Raw genomic sequence first — 23,097 nt, 5'->3', positions numbered from 1 at the left:
ATTAAAAATGATGTTTTAGAATGAGTTATCTATCTGTAAAGGCCACAGGGAAACAAGGCGGTGAACCTGGGAGTGGATCGTTTCTTGTCCATATTTACCCTCCCATCTCTTGAGGTCTGCAGTCATCAGATTCCTTCTGAGTCACCTGAACCCAGCACAGCGCCTGGCAAAGAACATGAATGGAAACGAAGTAATAGATTCAAAAGAATTGCACAAGAACAATGTTCAGTGATTATCAAGTCACTGGATGTGGGATCTGAAGGAGGACAATGAGTCCATATTGACTTGGAAGTCTAAGCCCAAAAGGCCAGCACACGGGAGGCTGAAAGTTAGATATTTCTGTATCAACGAATGAGCTTACTGCGGAGAACAGAGACGCCTTGAGTTGGAGCAGACAAAGAGCTTACGTTCTGGAACCTAAAAATCTGCTTCTCCGGTCAGGTTTTGCCACCCAGCAGCTCTGGGGACCATAGGAGCAATACTTAGTATCCGAACCTCCATTATATCTGGGAAGGGAGATTTTGATAAACAGTTTTGTTGTCAAAATCCAGTTGGACCATATGGGATAATGTCCATAAATCTCTCACTATAATTGATGGTACATGACAAGACAAAGCCAACGGCGAGATTTCTACTAAGTTCAGCTTGTATGTTTTGTAGGGAGACTGTCTCCAGTCACGTAGATATAAGTGGGGACAAAACAGACCAAGGCAGAGACGTTTGGGCTATAGACAGATGTGAGGATTATTTATTCGCTCATTCAGTCCGCCAATCAGTGAGCTCTTAACTAAGCATCTCCCATGTTTATTTTCAACAAAGGAGACCACAGAAGGTGTAAGACCACCTGAGATCTCTGAGGGCAGGAAAACCACATCATCAGGACACCAGAGCAGCAAAAGCCAGGCGCACCTGTCCCCCAGTCCCGCAGCCCAGACGGGCCTACCCTCGGGTGAATCCCGGAAAGGCTTGGATTTCACTGCTCGTGGGTGTGAAATCCTTTGGGTGCACCACTGGCTTATATGGAGTGATTTTCAAGTAGCACCGACTGTATTCCTTAAACGCTGGAAACTAACAAAACAGCGGTGCTGGGGAAAATAATATTTGATATTTTACTTTAAATGGGAAAACCCACAGCAAACCGCCCTCTTAGCGCAGTAGGCCGCACGTCAGTCTCATAATCTGAAGGTCCTGAGCCTGAGCCTCAGAGAGGGCAGGCTGCATTTTTTTTTCACAGTCGGCCGGGCCTAAGGTTACTTCGGTTAAAAGACAGTAACAGAAAGTAAAATTACCAAATACTGCCTGATAAGGATTTTTGAAGACTGATGCAGTATTTGCACAGGAGAGTTTTGTAGTTCGCTGGGCTTCCCGGTACTCTCAGAAAAGGGAAGGTGAAGAAATTTAGGTTGTGCCGGAAACCACAAGCTATGCTGTATTTTTGGTCTTCCTCTCTGTCTTATGGAAGAAGCAGGGGAAATCTCTCTTCCCACTTCCTGCTCTGAAGATCGCCCAACCACAGTTAAGAGGTGAAAGAAGTAGAGAATCGTTTATTCTTTTAATCATTCAACGTTTGTTTTTTTTTTCTTGAGCACATATTAATGGAAGGTTCTGGGTGCAGTCATTAAAGAGTGAAAACAAGGCAAAAATTCCCTCCCTCCTGGAGCTACATCCTAGTTGGGAGGTGTCAGGGAAACGGACAAGAAGCAAATACGAAAAATGCATAATGAACTAGTGATAATTTTTACTGTGGGGTAATCATTAGCCAGTCGAGGGGCTCAGGAGGGTGGAGGCGGCTCCGTTAGCTTTCTGGAAAGAGTCAGGAGAGTTGTCACCCTGAAGATATTTTTCCTTCCTTCTTGCTTGCTGAGATCCTTGTGCCCAAAGCTTTTCTAACACCGTCACTAGAGTAATTTTTACCTACCAAGGCAACAGGAGGGCATGAGAGCTATTTGCACATAGGCTGAGTGGGCTTAGTTGGATAAACAGTGCTACCTGATAAATCCTTAACATGTTTCTTCCTACGGAAGAGGAGAAGTGAGCGCCTCTCTCGGGAGATGGGCGCACCTGGAGCAGGGTCAGGGACTGATCAGCAGACATCAGCTACTGCTCGGTTGTCTTTTTCCTGTGGAATCGATGCTCATTAGAGGCTTGAGGAACGGATTTGCAGATTGAGGTTAGACTCCACCAGGGTTCTCTTCTTGGACAGAACAGGCTTCCCCTCTAAGTTTTCCCAAAGTTCCCGGGTAAGGAAAGAGCCCCCAGTGGGCTGGAAAAATCGATTGTTCTTGGGAAAAGCAGGACGCCCAGCTGTGGAAGGACATAATCTGAGCATTTAGCAGGGTCTCGGTACACACATGAGGCCTGGAGCTCAGGATGGTTAGGCAGCGGATCTGACCGGAATGTCCATGGTGGAGAGAAACGATCCTGATTTCATTCCGCGGTTTGAAAGGTAAATGCACCGGAGTTGTTCTCTCTTGAGCTCAGGCAAGAAAGGAAGAAAAGAAATGTCAAGGTTTTCTTTCATGATGGAGAAAAGACTTTCCCCATCATTTCTGACTCAAAATCTCAGAATTTCTGACAGATTATTTAGAATGAGAAGAGATTCTGACCCCCGGGGCATCAGCACTTTTGTGGCTGGTCTTTCCTGATCACTTTTAAATTTCTTTAAAATTAAATGCTGAGTAAAAGCCAGTTTCAATGTTCTCTTAAAAATTCTTCCCCCTCCCCCTCCCCCTCCTTGTCCCAGGCTCCTAGGGTCTCCCTGTGCCAAACCTCCCTTTCTCTGGAAGTTAGGGAGAGAGGTCAAGCCCTCCCCAGTGACCTGGGCCACATTGGGAGGGGATGATGGTGCAGATGTGAGGCCCAGAGAGGCTGCCCCACATTCTCCTCCTAGACGGCCATGCTTCTAAATCAGGTAACAATCACAACCCTGTTTTTATAGTGAGAACCTCTGGGAAAGCCCTGTCATTTCAACTGGGTCCCCCACCAAGTTGGGACCTTTCATTTTGCCTTCTGTCATTCAAGATAGTGAAATTGTTTCAGAACTAGGTCATTCTCATGGTGATATACCGTAGGTCTCCCTTTCCCCCCAACCCTCCCTGACAGAATTCCTAGTTTTTCACTCTGCTTTTGCCGGAGTCACCTTTGAGATGATCTGCCCTTAGTCGGGTCCTCTTCGATGGCAGTGAAGTAACCCTACGGTACCAGGTGAGACCCATACAACTAGTTGGGGCACATGCCTATAATGACCATAAGTCAAGAAGAGGGTTAAAGCATGGGAATTGGGTCAGATGTTAGAATGCTTTCTTCGCACTCAGAGCTGGTGGGAAAGACACCTGTTTTCTCCGGTTATGACCCTTCATTCCTCCTTCATAGGCAACTGTGATCCCCAAAGCTTTTCTCCTGAACTCAACTCCAGGAAATATTGGACCTTTTTTAAAAATGGCAAGTTATACATTTCTGGTTCTTATCTTATTTCACACACAAGGCAGCTCAGGCTTAGTCTTTGACCAACACTCTCTGTCACTGGGCTATAGACAAAGAAGGAAAACCTGAAAAGAGCTGTGAGGAGAGTGATCATCATCTGCACTGGGCTGTGCTGGGCATTTTCAACTCGAGATTCACAATTTTTGGCTGGTAGGAAGGTGGACCTCCTACTCCTGTTTTCTGGACAGAGAGATCCTGGTGAGGAGAAGGCCTCCCCATGACTTTGTAAACGAGATTTATGGGGACACAAAGAAGACCGGTGAGGGTCACCTAGAGAGACAGGATGCAAAAGAGAATTTGTCAGTCCGAGGTCTCTGAGTAGCATGGGTCTGGAGGGATCACACAGACCCAGACCCCAGACTGTCAGGGAAAAAAAAAAAAAAAGATTGTGAAACTAGGGGAATTCTTAGAGAAAAGCCATGAAAGAAGAATAGAAGTAAGATCTTTGGGTAGTTCTTCTTTAAGGAGATTCCTTACCCATCTGCCGGGACCCATTCATTATTTTATTCATATAACAGATACTTGTAAATGAGTGGATTTATTCTTCCATTCATCAGACATTAATTCAAAATCCCTTCTGTTTCAAAACTTCTAAGTGCCTTTGACTCCTTCTCCCTCAGATCTCTACACCCAGTGTCTTGACAAATACTGTAAATCCTTCCTACACAACCTCTCCAGAATCTCTCTCTTTCTTCTCATTCATGTGTCCCTTCACCCATTCTATGGTGTTTGTGGAGGGTGTATGCTATGCCAGGCAGTGCACCGGGCACTGACGATACAGAAAGACTCGCAATACTGATAATCTCAAGAGTTAATAGGATAGGGTACCTGGGTGGCTCAGTCAGTTAAGCGACTGCCTTCGGCTCAGGTCATGGTCCTGGAGTCCCGGGATCGAGTCCCACCTCGGGCTCCCTGCTCGGCAGCGAATCTGCTTCTCCCTCTGACCCTCTTCCCTCTTGTGCTCTCTCTCATTCTCTCTCTCTCAAATAAATAAAATCTTTAAAAAAAAAAAAGAGTTAATAGGATAAACCCCAACCCTTTCATAGCTCTATAACTTCTTTCCCTTCTCTTCAATTCTAATTTCCCCATTTCCAACCTCTTTGGCATTCCAAATTAAAAACCTTTCCCAAAATTGTTACTTTGATTGTATAAACCACCTGCCTGGAATTTTTCAAAGGTTCTTAAGTCTCCACAACCCCTTCTCCTCAACATATCTCTCCGTGTCTATTACACACACACACACACACACACACACACACACTGCTCCAATTGAACAGGTATATTTCTTAACACAAGAAACCCTACATACACCCTACGTTCACTCCTCATCTGCACCCCTCCATGTCCATTTCTGTATTTCTTCACTCTGATGTGATTTCTCCTCTTATTTCCTGTAGCTCTGACTATTTGTTTTTGGGGGATTGTTTGGCTTGGTTTTGTTTGTAATGGTTTTTCTGCTCTCTCTCATGGTATGGATATGGAACTGCTCCATGACAGGCCTTAGCAAGAATTGAACACAGATAGATTCTCCTCAGAGAATGAGTTTCCGTAGTGTAGTGGCTATCACGCTCGCCTAACACGCGAGAGGTCCCCGGTTCGAAACCGGGCGGAAACAGTTGGCTTCTTTTGCCTTCTGGGAGAAATCACCACCCCCTTCTGTTCCGGGCAGCTCCAGCTGGAAAGAGTCATAATCCCCCATTTGTTGTGCTGTGTTTTTGTTTTTGTCTTTAAGAAACAGATAACCATCCTCAGCTAACTATGCCACCTTGGCCGGAATGTTCTGGGTGAGTCCTCCCTCCCACCCTGGGATGTGTCCTCTTCTAGTCCCGCCGAGTCTGAATCATGCAATTTGGGGGATGCTAGAGTTTTCCAAGGGCTGCTTTCTCCTCCTTTCTCTGGCATAGGAATAGGTACTCATCGCTCTCTGGCCCTGGTCATGTTGGAGAAGCTACGCCCTGATTTCATATTAAAGGCTTTGACTTTCCCCATATTTGGGGCTGCTCAGAATAGTGAACAATGAAGTGGAGATGAGAAAGGCGAAAACCTGGAGAAGGAACCAGAGAGGACAGGAAGGCGAAAACCCGGAGAAGGAACCAGAGAGGACAGGGGAATTAGCTCAGGTGGTAGAGCGCTCGCTTAGCATGTGAGAGGTAGTGGGATCGACGCCCACATTCTCCAGATTTTACCATTTCCACCCAAATCTCCAACTCACAGCCCTGCATCTTCCAGCCTATTGAACGAATTGAGAAAATAGTAGACACTTTGAACACAGTCATTTGGATGTTTCTTTCTCATATGACCTCTGGGCAAGTTCAAAGGCAGGCCTACGCCCACTCTACCTGCACCGCATAAACAGATCTACCATCAATTTACCATTTGTTTTCTGTTTCTTCAGAGGAGCTGTGATCCCAAGGGAAATACCCAGTTGCTCTCTTTCTCCATTTCTCCTGCAGCTTGGCCTTCCATGCGGCTCAGTCCTGAGAAGCGCTGGGCAGAGCGGGGAAGTATGGGGCCAACTTTCTTGTCAGGGGACTGAGTCGGTGAGCCTCAGGTGACGAGAAAATATTGGGGAAGACACATGGAAAGCAAACACGTAAAGTTACTTATGAGCTCTTGAACACACTCTCGAGCTGTGAGCAAGTGTCTCTAACCCTAAACAACACAGCACAGACTTTGAGAACTGCAGTGGTAGCCCACTGCCCAGGTCCACACTGGCCGCGGGGCTGCACACACTCCAGAGATCTCCGAATCATGTTGTAAAGACTTTGAAAATGGAATGGACCTTGAAACCACAACTTAGAAGGCTACTTGGTACTGGGGACATGAAAACAAGGCAAAGCACCTACAAAAACAAAACTGGCGGCATTCTCCATAAGATTTGAGTGAAATCATACAAATGGCCAGGTTATGGTCTGAAACCATTTGGCATATGAAGAACCAAGAAAGTCCTACATCACTGGGAGGCGAGAATCGACAGATACCAATTCTGGGATGGCACAGATGTTGGAAACATCTGGCAAACACTTTAAAGCTGTGATGATTAAATGCTCCAAGAATTCAGGGCAAGAATTCTTTGAAATAAATTGTTAGAAAATCTTAGCAAATCATCTGAAGTTGTAAATCCAAATTTAAATTTCAGAACTAGAAAGTGTATTAACCAAAAATATGAACCAAAGTACTGGATTGTCTCAGTAGCAGGAGGTGACTGAGAAAAGTTCAGCGAATACGAAGATAGAACAATAGTAACGACCCGATCTAAACGACAGAGAGAAAAAGTGTTTTTTAAAAGATGGACAGAGCCTCCAGGGACAAAATAGGAAAATAACAAATAAATATTATTTACATCACTGGAGATCCAGAAGAGGAGAAAGAGGTTCTTGAAAAAAAGAAAATTGAATTCTTAATGGCTGAAAAATTCCCAAATTTGGCAAAAGATTCAAGAAGTCCAACAAACCTCAAGCGGGATTTACCTGAATAAACCCGCACCCAGACATATCACAATTATGCTCCTGGAAACGACAGGGGAAAAAAAATCCTTGAAAGCGTCAAGACAGAAACAAAAAGGAAACTATAATCTGAATGATTATGCATTTCTCATCAGAAACCATAAGGGCCATAAAGAAACGACACGTCATTTACTAAATGCTGAAAGAAAAGACCCGTTAAACCCCAGAAGGCTAAATAGAGCAACACCATCCTTCGGACATAAAGGTGAAAGAAATGCATCCTCATTTGAAGGTAAAACAGAGGATCCATTGTTAGCAGAAGTAGTAAAAAAGTCAAATTGTGAGACAACAAAAATGATACCCTAAGGAAACTTAGATTCTAAGAATGAATGAGCAAGGTAGAGATAGGAAATAGCTGGGTAAATATGATACACCGTTATTCTCTCTGGAGTTCTTTAAAGTATGGTTGATGATTGAAAGTGAAAATTACAACATTGTCTGATCGTTTTCTCATTGTAGCTACATGTACTACACACATAAAGAGGTTAGGGCAGAAGGATTAAAGGGTGGTGAGGTGGGGCGCCTGGGTGGCTCAGTCGGTCAAGGGCCTGACTTTGGCTCAGGTCCCCATCTCAGGGTTCTGGGATCAGGCCCATCCTCCACTGGTCAGCCTCTGTGCTCAGCAGGGAGTCTGCTTGCCCCTCCCCTGGCTTGTGCTCTTTGTGTGTCTCTCTCGAATAAATAAATAGAATCTTTAAAAAAAAAAAAGGGTGGTGACATTTCTTTCTTTAACTGGAATGATAACTTAATGATTCTAAGTATACTGTGAAATGTTCAGTACGCGTATCACTAGAGAACTGTGACTGTGACAAATCACTGACAACATTTAAATAAGCCAAAAATAGGCAGAGGAACAAAAAAGAATGAAAAACAAAGGGAACAAACCACTAATAAATTATTAGGCAGTGAATTGATAGGCAAAACTATCAAAATATAATAAAATTACATGTAAATAATCTAAACATAATTAAAAATCAGAGATTGTCAGAATAAAAAATAGATGCTCTTATTATAAGAAACTTCAAATACACTTGCATGTGAGATTAAAAGTTATGTATAAGATTGAAAGTAAAGAACAGGAAGAGATACACCATGCAAGCATCAATCCAAAAAAGCTGAAATGGATATATTAACATCAGACAAAGCAGATTTCAAAGCAAAGAAAGTTTCCAAGTATAAAGAGAAATGTTACATAATTATAAGGTGACAGCTCACCAAAGAAATAACTGTATTCCCTAAATGTGTATGCCCTGACCACAGAGCTTCAAAACTCATAAGCAAAAGCTAATAAATCTGAAAAGAAAAATAAAAAGTCCACAGTTACAGTTGCAGACTCAACACTTCTCATTAATTGATAGATCTAGTAGAGAACAGATCAACGACATACTGAAGAACAGAACACCTTCCACCAATGGATCTAATTGACTTTATAAAGCAAAATCACAAGATAGATACGTTGCCGGGACCCTGGGCCCTGGGGCCTTGACCCAGCCAGACTTGAAGGAGTTGCCAAACCTCAAGGACTTGCCAAAGGTTCTTGGTCCTGTCACGAGAAGGAATTCAAGGACAGACACACAGCACATCGGATAAACAACACAAGTGGGAAAGTTTATTAAAGTGAAAAGTACACTCTGGTGATAGGAGAGCTGGAGTGGGGAGAGAGGGGAAGGGAGCGAGGGAGTGAGCTGTGTGCACTGGGGGTTGGGGTTTCTATATTATTGACAGTTGTTAACTAGGGGGCAGAATATTTATTACTTGGGGCTGGTAGCGGGGTTTCCTCACTTGCTCAGGGCTTTCCCGGCGTGGCGCCGCCACCGTGGGCCTGTCCGGTGGGGTCCGGCCTCTCGTGGGTGCTGCCAGCACAGGCCCCTGGCCTTCCCCACAGCGGGCCGCGGCCGCCTCCTTGCGGGCCTCCGGGCATCCCGTCAGGGCCTCCCTAACTGCCTAACTAACAGATAGAAGGGCCAAAGTGTTGAGAGGAATGCAAGATATCAAAACTAAGAAACAAGAGTGGTCAAAGTGTGGAAGAGTGATGGTAATGAAACTGAGATTTTAGAAAGAGTTATTTACCTGTAAATGTCAGGGAGACTGCAAATGGTAGAACCAAAAGGGGTCACTTCTTGTCCATATTTATTCTTCCATCTCCTGAGGCCTGAAGCAGTCAGATGGCTCTCTCCCATCTCCCAGCCTCAACCTAGTTCAACCTTCTAGACTTTCCCTGACTTTGGATCTAGTGGACATGCTCTGTCCTGATCCTCGTACCACCACCTTGATCCTGGGGACACGTAGAGCCATTCTCAGTGAGTCTCGGGGATACATGCAGAGAAATGGGACCAATCACCGTGTACCCTCGTCTACCCCTCCCTGGACCTCGATGCACTGTTTTCAGACGGCATGATCCCACAGGCCTGTGAGGTCCGTTTGAGGCACCAGTCACAGTCTTCCCTTCAGGCCTGCACACATTTTTTCTGTTCTTCTATCATTAATGCAGACATTTAAAAGTACTTAGCACGAGGCAATAAGCATCCTGCCCCCAAGGCTCTTACAATCTCATGGGGAAGGTGGCTGAGCAACAGGCACTCACAACTTGGTAAATGCCACAAAATGGATGTTTTCCTGGATCTCTGGGAGTTGTGGAAAGAACACAACCCAACCTCAGAAAACTGGGAGAGGCATCAGGGACAAGATGCCTCCCAGAAAATGGTTTTGGGTCTAACAGGTAGCTGGCCAAAGAGCAGTGAAAGTTTGGGCAATCTGTAGGAAACATCTCCTTAAGTCCCGCCCCGCTGGAGTCAAGTGTGAGAAAAAAGAGGAAGTAGGAGTGAAGAACGAAGCGGGGGGTGGGGGGGGGGGGGAGGGGGGCGGCGGCGGGGGCGGAGGCTGGGGCCTGAGTTGCCCTGAACCGCTTTACTTGCCCTGCTCAGGCCAAGGACAGCCCTCTGCAAGTAAGCAGCCGCATAACTAGAAAAATTCACCTGAGGAGCTAGTTATGCTTGAGGTATCTCTGGACATCTTGGGAAATGTAAGAAGCTGGGAAAGCCCACCGGTTCTGTTTTTCACATTGCTCCCGATGTCAGTCCCTTCTGGAGTCTCACGTCTTTTAAATCCCCTTCTCATCTGCATCTCCCAGGCCAAGGGATCGGAAGCACAAAACCACAGCTGGCCGCTCTGCACCCTGTCAAGATCAACGAGCATGCATTATTCGACTTTCTTTATTTCTTCAGATTTTTAGAACACAGCATTTTTCCATGAAGTGGGGACAAAAAGCGCACGTGGCCCGTACGGGGATCGAACCCGCGACCTTGGCGTTATTAGCACCACGCTCTAACCAACTGAGCTAACCGGCCCGCTGGAGGCCCGGGCTTCCCATCCTTAGCTACATATCAAAGATCAATATTAGTCTAAACACTTTGAAAGGGAGTTTTCTCTTCGAATTCATCTTGGAGCTTGGAAGAAGTTACGATCCCCGGTTCATTCTAGAGCCGAAACTTCAGTTAAAATACAGTGCTGCCCAAGGGAAGTTCAAACATCATCTGCTTAGGTGTTCCATGACCCTGGGTTTTCATGAGCACATTATTTAGGAGACAGCCTCACCACCCTTCGTCCTTCCTCTGACCCGTTCCTTTCCCTCCTCTCTGCTTTGCTTCCGGAGCTCACTGCCGCCGAGGGGCTGGCGGAAGTCGAAGTGACCGCCCCTTGCCCTCCACCTGTTCCTCTACACGTGGCCTCTTGCACAGTTCCCACCGGGCTCTCCACCCATTTTCCCTTAGAAGCAGAATTTTATCTCTACCCCCCTTTTTACCTAAACCGGGAAAGCACGCCCATATTTCTATTTGCAAAAGTCACTTTAGACAAACGCGTCCCACTGCAGTCATTGTGTCTGTATTTCTTCGTGAAACAAGGTAAGGCCATTGACTCCTTGAGCCCAGAAAGACCCCGCCTGTAAGCTGGGGCTCACGGCCGTTAGAGTGAGGGGCACACGCGCAGGGCGCTCCGCGGATCTCGCGGGGGGAAGAGGGGGCTCCCCCTGCCCAAGAGAGAAGGCCTCACGCCCCCGCCGCCTGCCGCGTCTCCGCCGGCCTGGCCGCTTCTCCCGCCCTGGGGTTCCGTGCGATTCCTTCGGGGAGCGTGCGGGCCGCGGGTAACCGGCCGGGCGACGCCCCGGCCCAGCGGCAGGACCCGGGCCCGCGTGGCGAGGCGGCCGCGCACCGAATCACGGAGTAAATGAAGGCGCTCAGCCCGAGGCCCGGCCGCCAGGACCGCCGCGCAGCCCCTCGGCCTGGCCCATTTTGCTGGTGTCCTGTTTCCTCTAGTGACTTCTGGGCTCGACTGCCACTCTCTCCAACGCACTTTTCACGGGCTGCCGGTCGTGGCGCGGCGGCGGCCCGGGGCCCGGGCACCAACCTCGCGGCAAACCCCGCGGCTCTTCCTCCCGCGCGGCCCCCCGCGGCCCCCTCCTCTGCCCAGACCGCCGCCGGCCCGGCCCCGCGCACAGGCGGGGAGAGAGCAGGAAAGCAAGCTGCGAGAAAGTGAGTAGAGGACACGCACATCCTCTCTGGGCCCTGCGCCTGGGCTGCCGGCCGACGGCCAGAAAGGGAGGGAAAAGACAGAAAAGAGGAACAGTCGCGATCAGCGGCTCGTGGCGCCTTCCGGCAGAGCCCAACCGCCCTCCAAGCGGAGGGGCCGGAGTTACTCTACTCCTCAGTGCGGAGGAGGAGCGTTGCAAACTCCGCACCAGCGCGGTGGGGGGAGTGAGTCTGTTTTCGCGTGTGCCGGGGTCGCTCGACTGTTCCAGACTCTCCGGAGAGCCCGGCATTTTGCGGCGTTTCCTTATCAGCATCTGTGTGCCTGCGAATTTCCCCCATGAAAGAACAGGACGCAGAGAAAAGCTCTTCCCCTCCTTGCCTCCAAATTTTTTGAACTTGGTGACCAACCCCAGCGATCACCCCGCCCCCGCCCCACCCACGGGTCAAACCCCTTGGAACCTGAAAAAAAAAAACTGAAACAAATATTTTTAACTTGTCAGAAAAAAAAACAAACAAAAACAAACACGAGACGCGGCGACCAGGATGTGGAGAAAAGGGGACCCTGGGGCGCGGTTGGTGGGAATGTAAACTGTGCAGCCTCCGGGACAGACAGGCTGGAGGCTCCCCCCCCAAAATTAAAAATAGGGATACTGTATGATCCAGTAATTCCATGACCCAGAGAAAATGAAAACATTAATTGAAAAGATATATGCACCCCTCTGTTTCTTGCAGCGTTATTTACAGTGGCCAAGGTATGGAAGCAATCTAAGCGTCCATCAACAGAGGAATAGATAAAGAAGACGTGGTGTATATATATATATATGTGATGGAATATTAGCCATAAAAGAACGAGACCTTACCATCTGTAACAGCATGGATGGACCTAGAGGGTATTGTGTTAAGTGAAATAAGTCAGAGAAAGACAAATACCGTATGAGTTCATTTCCATGTGGAATCGTTAAAAAAAAGGACAACAAAAAACAAAACAAGAAACACTCATAAATACAGAGCATAAACTAGTGGTTGACAGAGGGGTGGGGGTGATGAAATAGATAAAGGGGGTTAAGAGGTACAAACTTCTGGTTATAAAATAAGTCAGAGATAAAAAAAAGTACAGCATAGGGAATATGGTCACTAATATCGTAATAACGTTGTGTGGTAACTGCACTCATCATGTTGAGCACTGAGTAACGTATATAGAATTGTCCAATCGCTATGCCGTACACCGGAAACTAATATAGCACAGTATGTCAACTATAGTTCAATAATAACAGCAATAATAGTGCTGAGAAAGAAGGAAGGAAAGAGGGAGGGAGGGGGAAGGGAGGAAGGAGGGAGGGAGGGGAAGGGAGGAAGGAGGGAGGAGGGAGGGGAAGGGCGGAAGGAGGAGGGGAGGGAGGGAGGGGGAAGGGAGGAGGAGGGAGGGGAAAGGAGGAGGAGGGAGGAGGAGGGAGGGGGAAGGGAGGAGGAGGAGGGAGGGGGAAGGGAGGGAGGGGAGGAGGAGGGAGGGGGGAGGGGGGAGGGAGGGAAGGAGGGAGGTAGACCTCCAGCCTGGGGCGCCCGCCGAAATTCCTGGGCAGTCCGAGCACCCCCACAGATCGGTGGGGGCTTGAGAGAGACGCGGTCGGGGACCCCGAGCCCTCTGCGGGCTTTACCCGGACCCTTGCTATTTCCAGCGGGAACCGAGCCTGGGAAGCCGACCGGCAGCGGGGATGCAGGCCTCTCGGCGCCGCGGCGTCCCTGCTCTCGCCCGCATCCCCGGGGGCCCCTCGGCCCTCCCTCCCCCGGCCCGAGAGCTCCGTACCCCGCGCGCGGGCCCGGGGGTGCAGGCGGCCGCTCCCCCCGCCCCCGATGATGCGCGCGCGGGGCCAGGCGCCGGCCGCACAGGGAACGCAGCCCCGGGGCAGCCGGGCCCCGCGCGTCTCCCGACCCCAGATCGCTGCGGTTGGAAAGAGGGTCGCACCCGCGCGGGCTCTGCCACCGACAGAGCAAACTCGGGAGTCCGGTCCCGTCTGTCTGTAGCTTGTGGGACGTGGGAGGAGTCCTCTCCCTCCTCGGCTTCCTCGTTCGTAAACGGAGACCGTTTGCTCGGTTCGCCGCCCAGGCCCCGCGGCGGCACCGCAACCTGGCCCGGTGGCCCTCGCCGGGGGGGAAGGGGGACAGGCGGAGCGACCAACACAGCGGGCGTTGGCGAACGCCCTGGGGCTCGCGGCACGGACGACCCTACCCGCCGGGCCGGACGGCTCGCCCTCAGCGCGGGTTGTCCGGGCGCGGGCCCGTCAGACCCCCGGCTCCCAGGCGAGCCCCCCGGGCAAGCTGGTGGCGCTGTCGCCGAGCCGCCAGCCGTAAACAGAGTGGCCAACTGAGGCATGCCGCCGCGCTGGGCGCAATGTCCAAAACGCGCCGCGGGAGAAAGGCGACCGGAGTCAAGGAAGGCTCGCGCTCGGGAGCCGTGAGACCGCGTGGCCGGACAGCACCGCGGCCCCGGCGGCCCGCCTCCGGAACGACGGCCGTAAGCGCGCGTTTCCAGCCGCCCGGCTTATGGTACTTGGCGACGGCGGCCGCAGGAACCTTACAGCATGAAACTTCGGTCCTGTATCATAATTGTGGTGGTGGTTACCTGCGTGTATACATTTGTCAAAATTCATCGAAATGTGTGCGTTTTGTTGGGGATAGATTATGCTTCGGTCATGTTGATATTTTTTTAAAATAGGCACCGCAGTCTGGACCACCGTAAAATAAATCGCCATAAAAGAGGTCCCCAGTCCAGTCCCTTCTTTAAGAAAGCATTGCTAGATTCAGGGATCTATAATTCAGTAGATAAGCCCACAAGTCAATAGAGAAGCTCCTAACTCGTGGAGAAGCAATTAAACAATTCATAGACACCAGAGAAAAGGTGACTTATCTGAAGGAACAGTAAGTGGAAAGATACTTGTATTCCCGGATTTGTGGGATGGGGCGCAGAAGGTGGTAGTAACGTGTGATGCACTCAACAGAGCACTCAGAGTACCTGTGTCTGCCCTCCCGCATCTACTGCCCACAGAGAGGCTGAAGCAGAGCTAGCTCTCCCGCATGGTTTGCCCCCTCCCTTCCCCACGCAGGGGTGCTGGGGCCTCCCGGGGCCCAGGCTGCCTCTGACAAGCTCCAGTCCCGGCTCTGCCTTGATAGAGCCAGGTTGCCTGACGGTGGGAACCACCTGGGAAACGGAAGTGGCACTGGAGTGAAATTTGCGTCAAGGTAATAAAAATAGGCTGAAAAGCAGAGATCCCAGGGGGAATTAGCTCAAGCGGTAGAGCGCTCGCTTAGCATGCGAGAGGTAGCGGGATCGACGCCCGCATTCTCCAGCTTTTGCAGCCTGGCCGGGCTCCCCGGGGCTCGCACCAGGCCGGCCTCTCTAGCTCAGCGCCTCCTCTGTGTGCTTCCCTGGGGCTTAAAAAGAAAAAAGAAAGAAGAAAAAAGAAAAAAAAAACGAAATGTGACACGCAAAAACAAAAAAGGAACAAATGGGTCAAAATGTCTTTTAGAAACACAGGTTTTGGGGCCTCAGCTCAAAGTTATTAAAAAATGTTGTGTGTCTGGGAAAACCAAACCTTCTCCTTTGGGGTGCAAAGCGGGAGGAACAGCCTGAGAATTGTGTCAGGAGGCACACCCAGGAGAGTCTGGATTTTATGATGTTTTAATGTTTATTCTTCTTTAAATAAAGATATATTTTATATTTTATAACTACTAAATTTTATTATTTATTTTTATCATGATATTGTTTTAGTATTTTATTCACAGTGGCAACCCATGGTCAGGTAGCAGATGTCAGTTTGTCTTCTATCAGATTCTCTGAGAGTTGGTTAAGTATTAAGAAGAAAGACAAAGAAGGAAAGAGAGATTTAGAAGGACGATGGGAAAGGTGTGGGCTAGCATCTTAACTCTGCTGTCAGATACACCCTCACTAAGAGGCAGAGGTCCAGTGCTTTGCTCATCTCCCTGAATTTTCTGAAAATGTGCTCAAAATGTATTGGGAACCAGGTGTTCCTCTAACTCCCAAGAGGAACCACATTTTAAAAATGTATTTTTGAAATGGCAACATTATCCCATTTTACTAAGAAACAGGATGAAGTTCTGTATGAACTACAAGTCACGTGACATTTAGCTCAGTTGGCCCTAGCAGAGCCATGCTGAAGGGGGCATTGATCTTTGCACTGGATTCTGGGAGATCCTGTGGGTCCTTAGGGCTGCTGCCAGGGTTTGTCCCTCTTTTCAAATTTTTTCTCCTCTCCACCTCCCAAATCTCTCTCTTTGACACCACTTGATCCCTCTCAGCATTGTCCTATATTGATCATAGTAGAAAAGCATTTTTATTGATTAAATGTGTTTTTCTATGTCCTTATTTGTAAATGAACCCAATAAATGTTATAAAATAACAATGCACATTGTTGAATTTGTTTCTCCTATGAGAACCGCATTCTTAGGGTGTGCACTCCTCATGAACTGGGACCATGAAGGAGACCCTGACCTGAAGCTACCCCAAACCACCTGCAGTTCCAGAAGCCCAGAGGCCAAGGCCTGTACCCACCAGTCACTCTGTGGATCACGCCCTCCTCCTCTTCCCCAACCACAGTTCCTTCTCTCACATAGAGATTCCTGTGGATTTGTCAGGCTCAAGCTTTTAAAAAAAAAAAATTATTTATTTTAGAAAGACAGACAGAGAGAGTGGGGGGGGAGGGGGGAGAGAGAGGCAGAGGGAGAGAATCTCAAGCAGCCTCCTTGCTGAAAGGAGGAGTCCCATGCGGGGCTTGATCTCATGACCCTGAGATCAGCACCTGAGCCAAAATCAAGACTTGGACACTCACCCAACTGAGCCACCCAGACACGCCTTGGGCTTAGCCTTCTTATTCACTATCCAGTCTTTACTGATCTCCAATTACTTCCTCCTGCAAGGCTTCTAATTATTTGTATACCATTTCTCCATTCACCAAATACTAATTAAGCAAAATCCCTACTTGTTAGTTGTACTTAGAGGAAATAATTATGTTCATATCTTAAACAAGAATCCTGCTTGGTGGGAAACACACTTGGAATCCACTACCACTCTGGGACAATGGAGCCAACTTAGCCTTCACTGAGATGCTAAGGGAAAAGGCGCTCTTCTGTTGGCCCGCCGGACTGAAGGTCTAGACAATGTAAGGAAGATGTGGTTGCCAAGTGGACCGAGAGAAAAGGGGGTGGGATGGAGGAGGACGAATTCAAAGAGCAATGTTTAGCCTCCATTTGTTTTCCCTTTTGGCCATGAGAGTCTTGAGGTCTGCGGCAAGAAATTTTCATAAGATTTTTCGTAAGGAAATGGAGACTGTAGGCTATCTCTAGGTATGTTCCCTGCAATAGTACATGTAGAGCATCAAGAACAGGGTCTAGAGCACAGTAATTGCTCAGTAAGGTAATATTGGGGGCTGCAGTGTCTGTGTAGGTCACTGGCCTCATCCCCTGGGCCTGGTGCTAAGCAAGTGCTTCAGGAATGAATCTACAGGATATGATTAAAACTCTCAAGACACAGTAGTGTCTCCGCTGCAAGGTTCTTCATCACTCCCTACCCCTACAGGAGAAAAGCACTGTGTGCAGCCTCAGGAATGGTGCTGTCTGAGAAATCTAAGAAATCTCCACCACAGACTGACTAGCATAACTGGGGACCACGGTGAGGCTCGGATCAACGTTGAAAGGGAGACGTTGCAGCAGATGGCCTGCGAAAGACAAAATACTAAGGTCAAGTGTGTGGATGCTACATCCAGAACTGGAGAGGAAAGCAGAAGGGTCTCTACTGCACTTAGAAAGGAGGAGAGGGGGAAACTAGGCCATTCTTTCAGGCTAACAACAAACTGTTTTATCAGACTCACTAACCCCACAGACACTCAGTACCGGGAAGGGACTGACACTGGCATTTGTCTTCTCTGTCTTTCCTTAAAACTATCATTCCATCAAACTGAGCAAAGCTTGTGTTTTCACTTAGACCTACTGGCCTCAAAATTCTCTCCCAGGGATGCCTGGGTGGCTCTGTCGGTTAATCAGGAGTCATGATCCCGGAGTCTGGGGATCGAGTCTGGAGACTCCCTGCTCAGCAGGGGGCCTGCCCCTCTCTCTGCTCATGCTCGCTCTCTCTTTCTTTTTTTTTTTTTAATTTTTATTTATTTATTTATTTGTTTATTTATTTATTTATTTATTTGACAGAGAGAGAGAGAGAGAGCACAAGTAGGCAGGCAGGCAGGCAGAGGCAGAGGGAGAAGCAGGCTCCCCGCTGAGCAGGGAGCCCAATGTGGGACTCGATCCCAGGACCCTGGGATCATGACCTGAGCCGAAGGCAGACGCTTAACCGACTGAGCCACCCAGGCGCCCCTCTCTCTCTTTCTCTGTGTCAAACAAATAAATAAAAAATCTTAAGAAACAAATTCTCTCCCAGTGGCTCCTTTTGTCCCCGTCGTGGGCTACAGTTTTCACCTTGGGGAAGGTGAAAAGAATTAGGTCTTGGGTCTTCTGGGGCTTCTCTAGGAAATGGGAATAGGGCTTTCCAGTGGCCTGGCCCGGGGATGTGACATGGATGGCTTGAGGCCCTGCCTTCGAGAAGCTGCTCCATTGCTTGTCTTGGGCAGCCATGCCTGCAACGACCAGTAATGATCACAACTCTGGAGCAGGTTGGAATAGACGTGGTGTCTCCACATCCGGAATGTTTTCTCTTTACTTCCAGGAGATCAAGAAAGTGAAGTTGGGAAGTGGGGACAAGGCTTTCCAAGGAAGTCTCCATTCCTCACACTCCAATGTCTGATCATCTCCGCCCTCCCTCTGATCCTGGCTGGCGCCTGAAGGCCCAAAGTTCCCGGCAGTTCCCCCCCCCCCCACCGCCGTAACCAGGAGAGTGAGCGGGGTGTGGTCTGTCTGCCCATGGGTTGGCAACAGGGAGCTAGCTGGGGTGGTAGAGCACCCGCTTAGCATTCGAGATGTCCTCTCCAAACCCACCTTCCTTGGTTTGTATATTGCTTGTTCTATTTACAAACCTGGGGCTTCTTACCTGCGAAAAGATCCAAGAAACTTTGGCACCTCTGTTGTACCCTTGTCACTGTTCCTCATGGAGACCCGTGGTCCACCTTCCAGCATCCCTTCCTTCCCATTCCCGCCCACGCTTGGCACTTCTAAGTACTCAGGTCTCAACTCAAATTTTCCTTCTTCAGACAAGCATAGCTAAAATGTTGCCTGCCCGGTCTCACTCCCTGTTGTATCTTCTGCACAAATGTTAAGTCCCCCAGAAAGTATGTTTTCAAGTTATTGGCTTGTTCTTCTCTTTCCTAGAATGGGAGCTTCCTGAGTGCTCAGGCACAGTCTGTACAGAATGCTGAATCTTACTGCACCCCCAGCGAAGGTTCTATAACCTATGGCTACGGCCTTGACCGGATGGAGTGGGTAGCATGGGAAAATCAAACACCAATCAATTCTTCAAAAAATTATCCTACCACATCTCCAAAATCTTAAAATAACATCCACTAATTCATTTTGCTTCTTCCTTGTGCTTTCTTCATCTTCTTTTTTTTCTTACATTTGACTGATGATTGGCAATTTTAGGTTTTTTTCAAAGGACAAACTAGATTTGCTGTATTCCAGCTAATCCCCAAGTTTCCGTTTACCATTCTGTTTTCTTGCTTTCTTTAGAGTCTCTTTCTTTTTCTTACTCCTTATGTTAAATGCACAGATTATTTATTGTAGTGCTCTACAACTAAAGAGTATTTAAGGGTAGAGTTTTAAACAAGAGGGCAGTTTCTGCAGAACCTAAGAAATAGGTCATTTGAAATTCCCATTTTTATGACTGTTAAGGTATGCTTTTGACTTTTCTCTAAGGTGCTCATTTGAAAATTAATATTTTGTTTGCTTTTATGTTTATTCTTTTAATGATATTGTCTAAATTTATTTTGTGAATCAATTTTATGTATCAATATATGATTATATGCACAAGATTTATGTTATGTATGTGACATTTGAGCCCAGGTATGAACGTTAATATTGATGACTAACAAGGAGAAATTCGGACATTATACAGTTCATAATGTGATGCACACAATACCTCTCAAATTTTACTGTTGAAATCTTTGAACCTGAAGCTAAGTGAGCCTCTACCTTTAACTACCAGTTTACAAGAAATAGAGCAAATCAAGAAATATGTCAAGGGACACCAAGAAGATGCAAATGAATAAATCCACAGTGTGGGAAATTATGTAGGATAAAAGATGCAGCCTCTTCAACAAGTCTGTTATCATAAACTACTATTCTGTAAGATACCAGAATAGTGGATACATGTTATTACACTTTTGTCAAAACCCACAGAATGTATCACACAAAGAGTGAATCCTAAGGTTAACTATGGACCTCAGGCAATAATAATAATGTATCAATACTGATTCACCTGTTATAACAAATGTCCCACACTAATGCACAATGTTAATAATAAAGGAAACTATGCAAGAGGAAGGGTGATATTGTTTACTGGGAACTAGGTACTTTCCACTCGATTTTTCTTCAAATCTGAAAGTGCCCTAAAAAATAAAGTACATTAGTTAACAAATAACAATTTAAAAAGAAAAGCAAGAGACCTTCTATGGATGAAAGGAGACTTAAAACATTAAAGAAAGCGTGGGTCTTATTTGGTTTCTTGGACACCTGTTAAGGGAGATTGTGTCTGTGACAATCAGAAGTCTGGAAAACATGTGGATATTAGATCATATTCATGATTGTTCATTAATTAGCAGCAACCACTATACACGCACAGACATAACGTTCTCCTTGACCTAATTCCCTAATTTCACTTTCAAGAAACTGGCACATTTTCAGCCTTATCTCTATTGCCAAGTTCCAGAAAAAGAAATGTAAGTGAATGTCCAAACTTCCTTCAGTCCACAACCTACTGCAGGACACCTGGGTGTGGCATTTCATTAAAACTGATATAACTCGACCCACCAGATCCCATGGCCTCCGCGCCAGAGCCCGGTGAGCCCGCCAAGGGGAAGCCCTTTAAGCTCCTAGGGATTTTAGATGTTGAAAACATTCCCTGTGCACGGGATTCAATATTGTATGGTTCATTAGGATCTGTTGTGGCTGGCCTTGGACATTTTTTGTTAACTAACAGGTAGGATTAGAAGATCACGTGACATTGGAGTAGGAGGATTTATCCTGGTGACTTTAGGATGCTGGTTCCATTGTAGGTATAATTATGCGAAGCTAAGAATCCAGGAAAGAACTGCCAGAGATGGAATTAAAAATAAGATTTTGTACGAAAGTACCCACCTTGACCCTGAAAGGAAACAAAGCCCCCGCAAGAGCAGCAGTTGAGCGGAATCATGCTTAAGAATACAACTCCGTGGAGTCAGTGTGAATAAGATGGAGGGCAACTCGATTAAACCTCGTATGTACCATTAGACTTTCAATCAAGTAAATAAAAGATGTGTTGGTTGTAAAAAAAAAAAACAACTGATATAACTCAGGTCACTAGGATCTCCTTAGAATTGTAAAATCCAGTGGGAACCTCTATATTTTTTCTTACTTAGGGTTACAGTTTTTGAAATACTCTCCACCCCTCCCCTTCCTGTGTGAGTGATCTCTTCCTTGGATTTCAATAGTGCAGTCAGTTCTCCTTGAACTCTTCAGGGTGCTTTGTGTCCCCACTTTTTCTCCATCTTTCTCAATGAACGTTCTCTGAGGTTCTGTCCTTGGGCCACTTCTTCTCTCAAGCTAATTGTGGGGGGATCTGTAACCATTCTTATATTGTATGTAAATGGTTCTATAAATGTGATCCCCTTTTCATCAGGACGTTCAGAACGATTACCTTATACCTGTGCCATCCAATAGAGATATGCCTCATACATATAATTTTAAATATTCTAGTAGTCACATCAAAAAAAGCAAACAGGAACAAGTGAAGTTAATTTTAATACAACTGTATTTTATTTAACGCTATATCCAAAATGTTACCAGTGCAACAAGTAATCAATATAAAAATTATTGAGATAGTTTACATTCTTTTTCTCATGCTAAGTTTTTGAAATATGGGTTCTATTTTACACTTATAGCACATCCCATTTCATAGCATATTTCAAATACTTTATAGCCACCTGTCACTGGTGGCTACTGTCTTGAGTAGTCCAGCCCGATACAATTTATTTCTCTTTGCTTCATTACAAGCACTATCGATAATCTGGAGGGCCATCTCTCCTGAGTTCCAACCTTTAGACGTAATCCCTCACTGATATCTCCACTTGCACATCCCATGAATATTTCAGAACTAATAGGACATGGGAGAACCTAATAATTTCTTTCCCCAGACCTGCTTTAGTGAAGAATATCAGTCTTGGAGAAAAGTACCACCACTGGGGCGCCTGGGAGCCTCAGTCAGTTAAGCGGCTGCCTTTGGCTCAGGTTGTGATCCCAAGAGCCCCGCACCGGGCTCCCTGCTCAGCGGGGAGCCTGCTTCTCCCTCTCCCACTCCCCCTGCTTGTGTGTCTCTCTCTCTGTCAAATAAATAAATAAAATCTTAAAAAAAAAAAATTTAAAAACACCACCATCCAGGCAATGGCCCAAGCCAGAGACCTCAAGACTTCTCTATCCCTTATCATCGTCTGCATTCAGTCTTTCACTACCTTCTGTCAATTCTACCCTTCTGTCTAAAGTAGAAACACTAGCTTCTTTGCATTTTTCCCTTTCGTTAACCCAAGTGAATTTTGTCTTGAGGCCCTCGCATTACTATTCCTTCTGCTTCAAGGCTCAGGAGTCTTTACATACTTGACTTTCCACATTATTTAGGCTCACCTCAAAATCATCTCCTCGGAGCACTTTTCCTTGAATCATCAAGTGGTTACTTCCATCATATGTGAAACTCCCTAGGTTTTTTTGTTTTCACTTTTATCTCCCCCTACGAGCACGCGAGGCGTGTGTCTGTCTTGACTCGTCCACGACGTGGAGCCCCGAGGCCGACGGCTGGGGGAGGCCCCCGTGCCATGCCCACTGAAGGGGTAAATGAGTCTGACCTGACTGCCAGTGCTCTGGAGAGCCGTTCCGTGGCTCCGGCAGCTCCACCAGGCGGGTGTCCTAACGCTTCTCCTGACTTGAACTTAACTGTCATCTCTTCCCAAGCCATCTTTTGCACCAACAGCTGTCATTTGAGAAACGCAGATTCGGCCATGTGGCAGTCCAGTGTAAAATGGTAAAATGATGACCGTTTGCCGACAAGAAAGTGCTCAGAGCCCCTCATCCTGGAACGCCCTCCTACTGTCCCTCCTCGGCAAGTGAACCACTGGCTAGCTCCCCTCCACTCCGGACGATTTCATCCCTCTGGGACCTTGCCTGTGCCTAAAATGCCCATTCCTAAGTTAGTTGTTTGGCTCTCTAGCCAATAAAATGTAATTACAAGTGTGGTCTTGAGAAGAAGAGGAAAGAAAGGGGAAGAACAGGAGCAAATTGTTCTTTTTTTAAATTCTTTTTTTTTTTAAGATTTTATTTATTTATTTGACAGAAAGAGAGGGAGAGAGAGCACAAGCAGGGGGGAGTGACAAGCAGAGGCAGAG

The 23,097-nt window shown here is 47.2% G+C and overlaps 1 long non-coding RNA gene, 3 other non-coding genes and 1 pseudogene across 8 annotated transcripts; 3 read left to right on the top strand and 2 right to left on the bottom strand.

Moving 5' to 3' along the window:
- Positions 1-1,529: 1,529 nt before the first annotated feature.
- LOC114212564 (uncharacterized) lies at positions 1,530-13,593 on the bottom strand. 5 transcript variants are annotated; one of them, XR_003610003.2, is made up of 4 exons: positions 13,479-13,593; positions 9,965-10,164; positions 5,857-6,029; positions 1,530-4,480 (listed from the first exon to the last, which is right to left on the bottom strand). It is a non-coding gene; the product is annotated as an uncharacterized LOC114212564 (long non-coding RNA). The 5 variants fall into 5 exon arrangements; XR_003610004.2 differs by lacking the exon at positions 13,479-13,593 and adding an exon at positions 11,538-11,877; XR_015768411.1 differs by lacking the exon at positions 13,479-13,593 and adding an exon at positions 10,792-11,875 and having other exon boundaries at positions 10,034-10,164.
- On the top strand, positions 5,026-5,098 carry TRNAV-AAC (transfer RNA valine (anticodon AAC)). The gene has a single exon. It is a non-coding gene; the product is annotated as a tRNA-Val (tRNA).
- Positions 10,263-10,336, bottom strand: TRNAI-AAU (transfer RNA isoleucine (anticodon AAU)). Its single transcript has one exon. It is a non-coding gene; the product is annotated as a tRNA-Ile (tRNA).
- A 1,193-nt stretch (positions 13,594-14,786) lies between the features above and the next one.
- TRNAA-AGC (transfer RNA alanine (anticodon AGC)) lies at positions 14,787-14,859 on the top strand. The gene has a single exon. It is a non-coding gene; the product is annotated as a tRNA-Ala (tRNA).
- Positions 14,860-20,505: 5,646 nt separating this feature from the next.
- On the top strand, positions 20,506-20,699 carry LOC114212478 (cytochrome c oxidase assembly protein COX20, mitochondrial pseudogene; annotated as a pseudogene).
- Positions 20,700-23,097: the final 2,398 nt, after the last annotated feature.

The sequence above is a fragment of the Eumetopias jubatus genome, unplaced genomic scaffold, assembly GCF_037043125.1.
Source record: "Eumetopias jubatus isolate StellerSeaLion01/CBP00866 unplaced genomic scaffold, mEumJub1_p1.0 scaffold_6, whole genome shotgun sequence".
Classification (NCBI taxonomy): Eukaryota; Metazoa; Chordata; class Mammalia; order Carnivora; family Otariidae; genus Eumetopias; species Eumetopias jubatus.
Note: the sequence above shows the minus strand (reverse complement) of the source record. Positions and strands in the feature narration are given on the sequence as shown.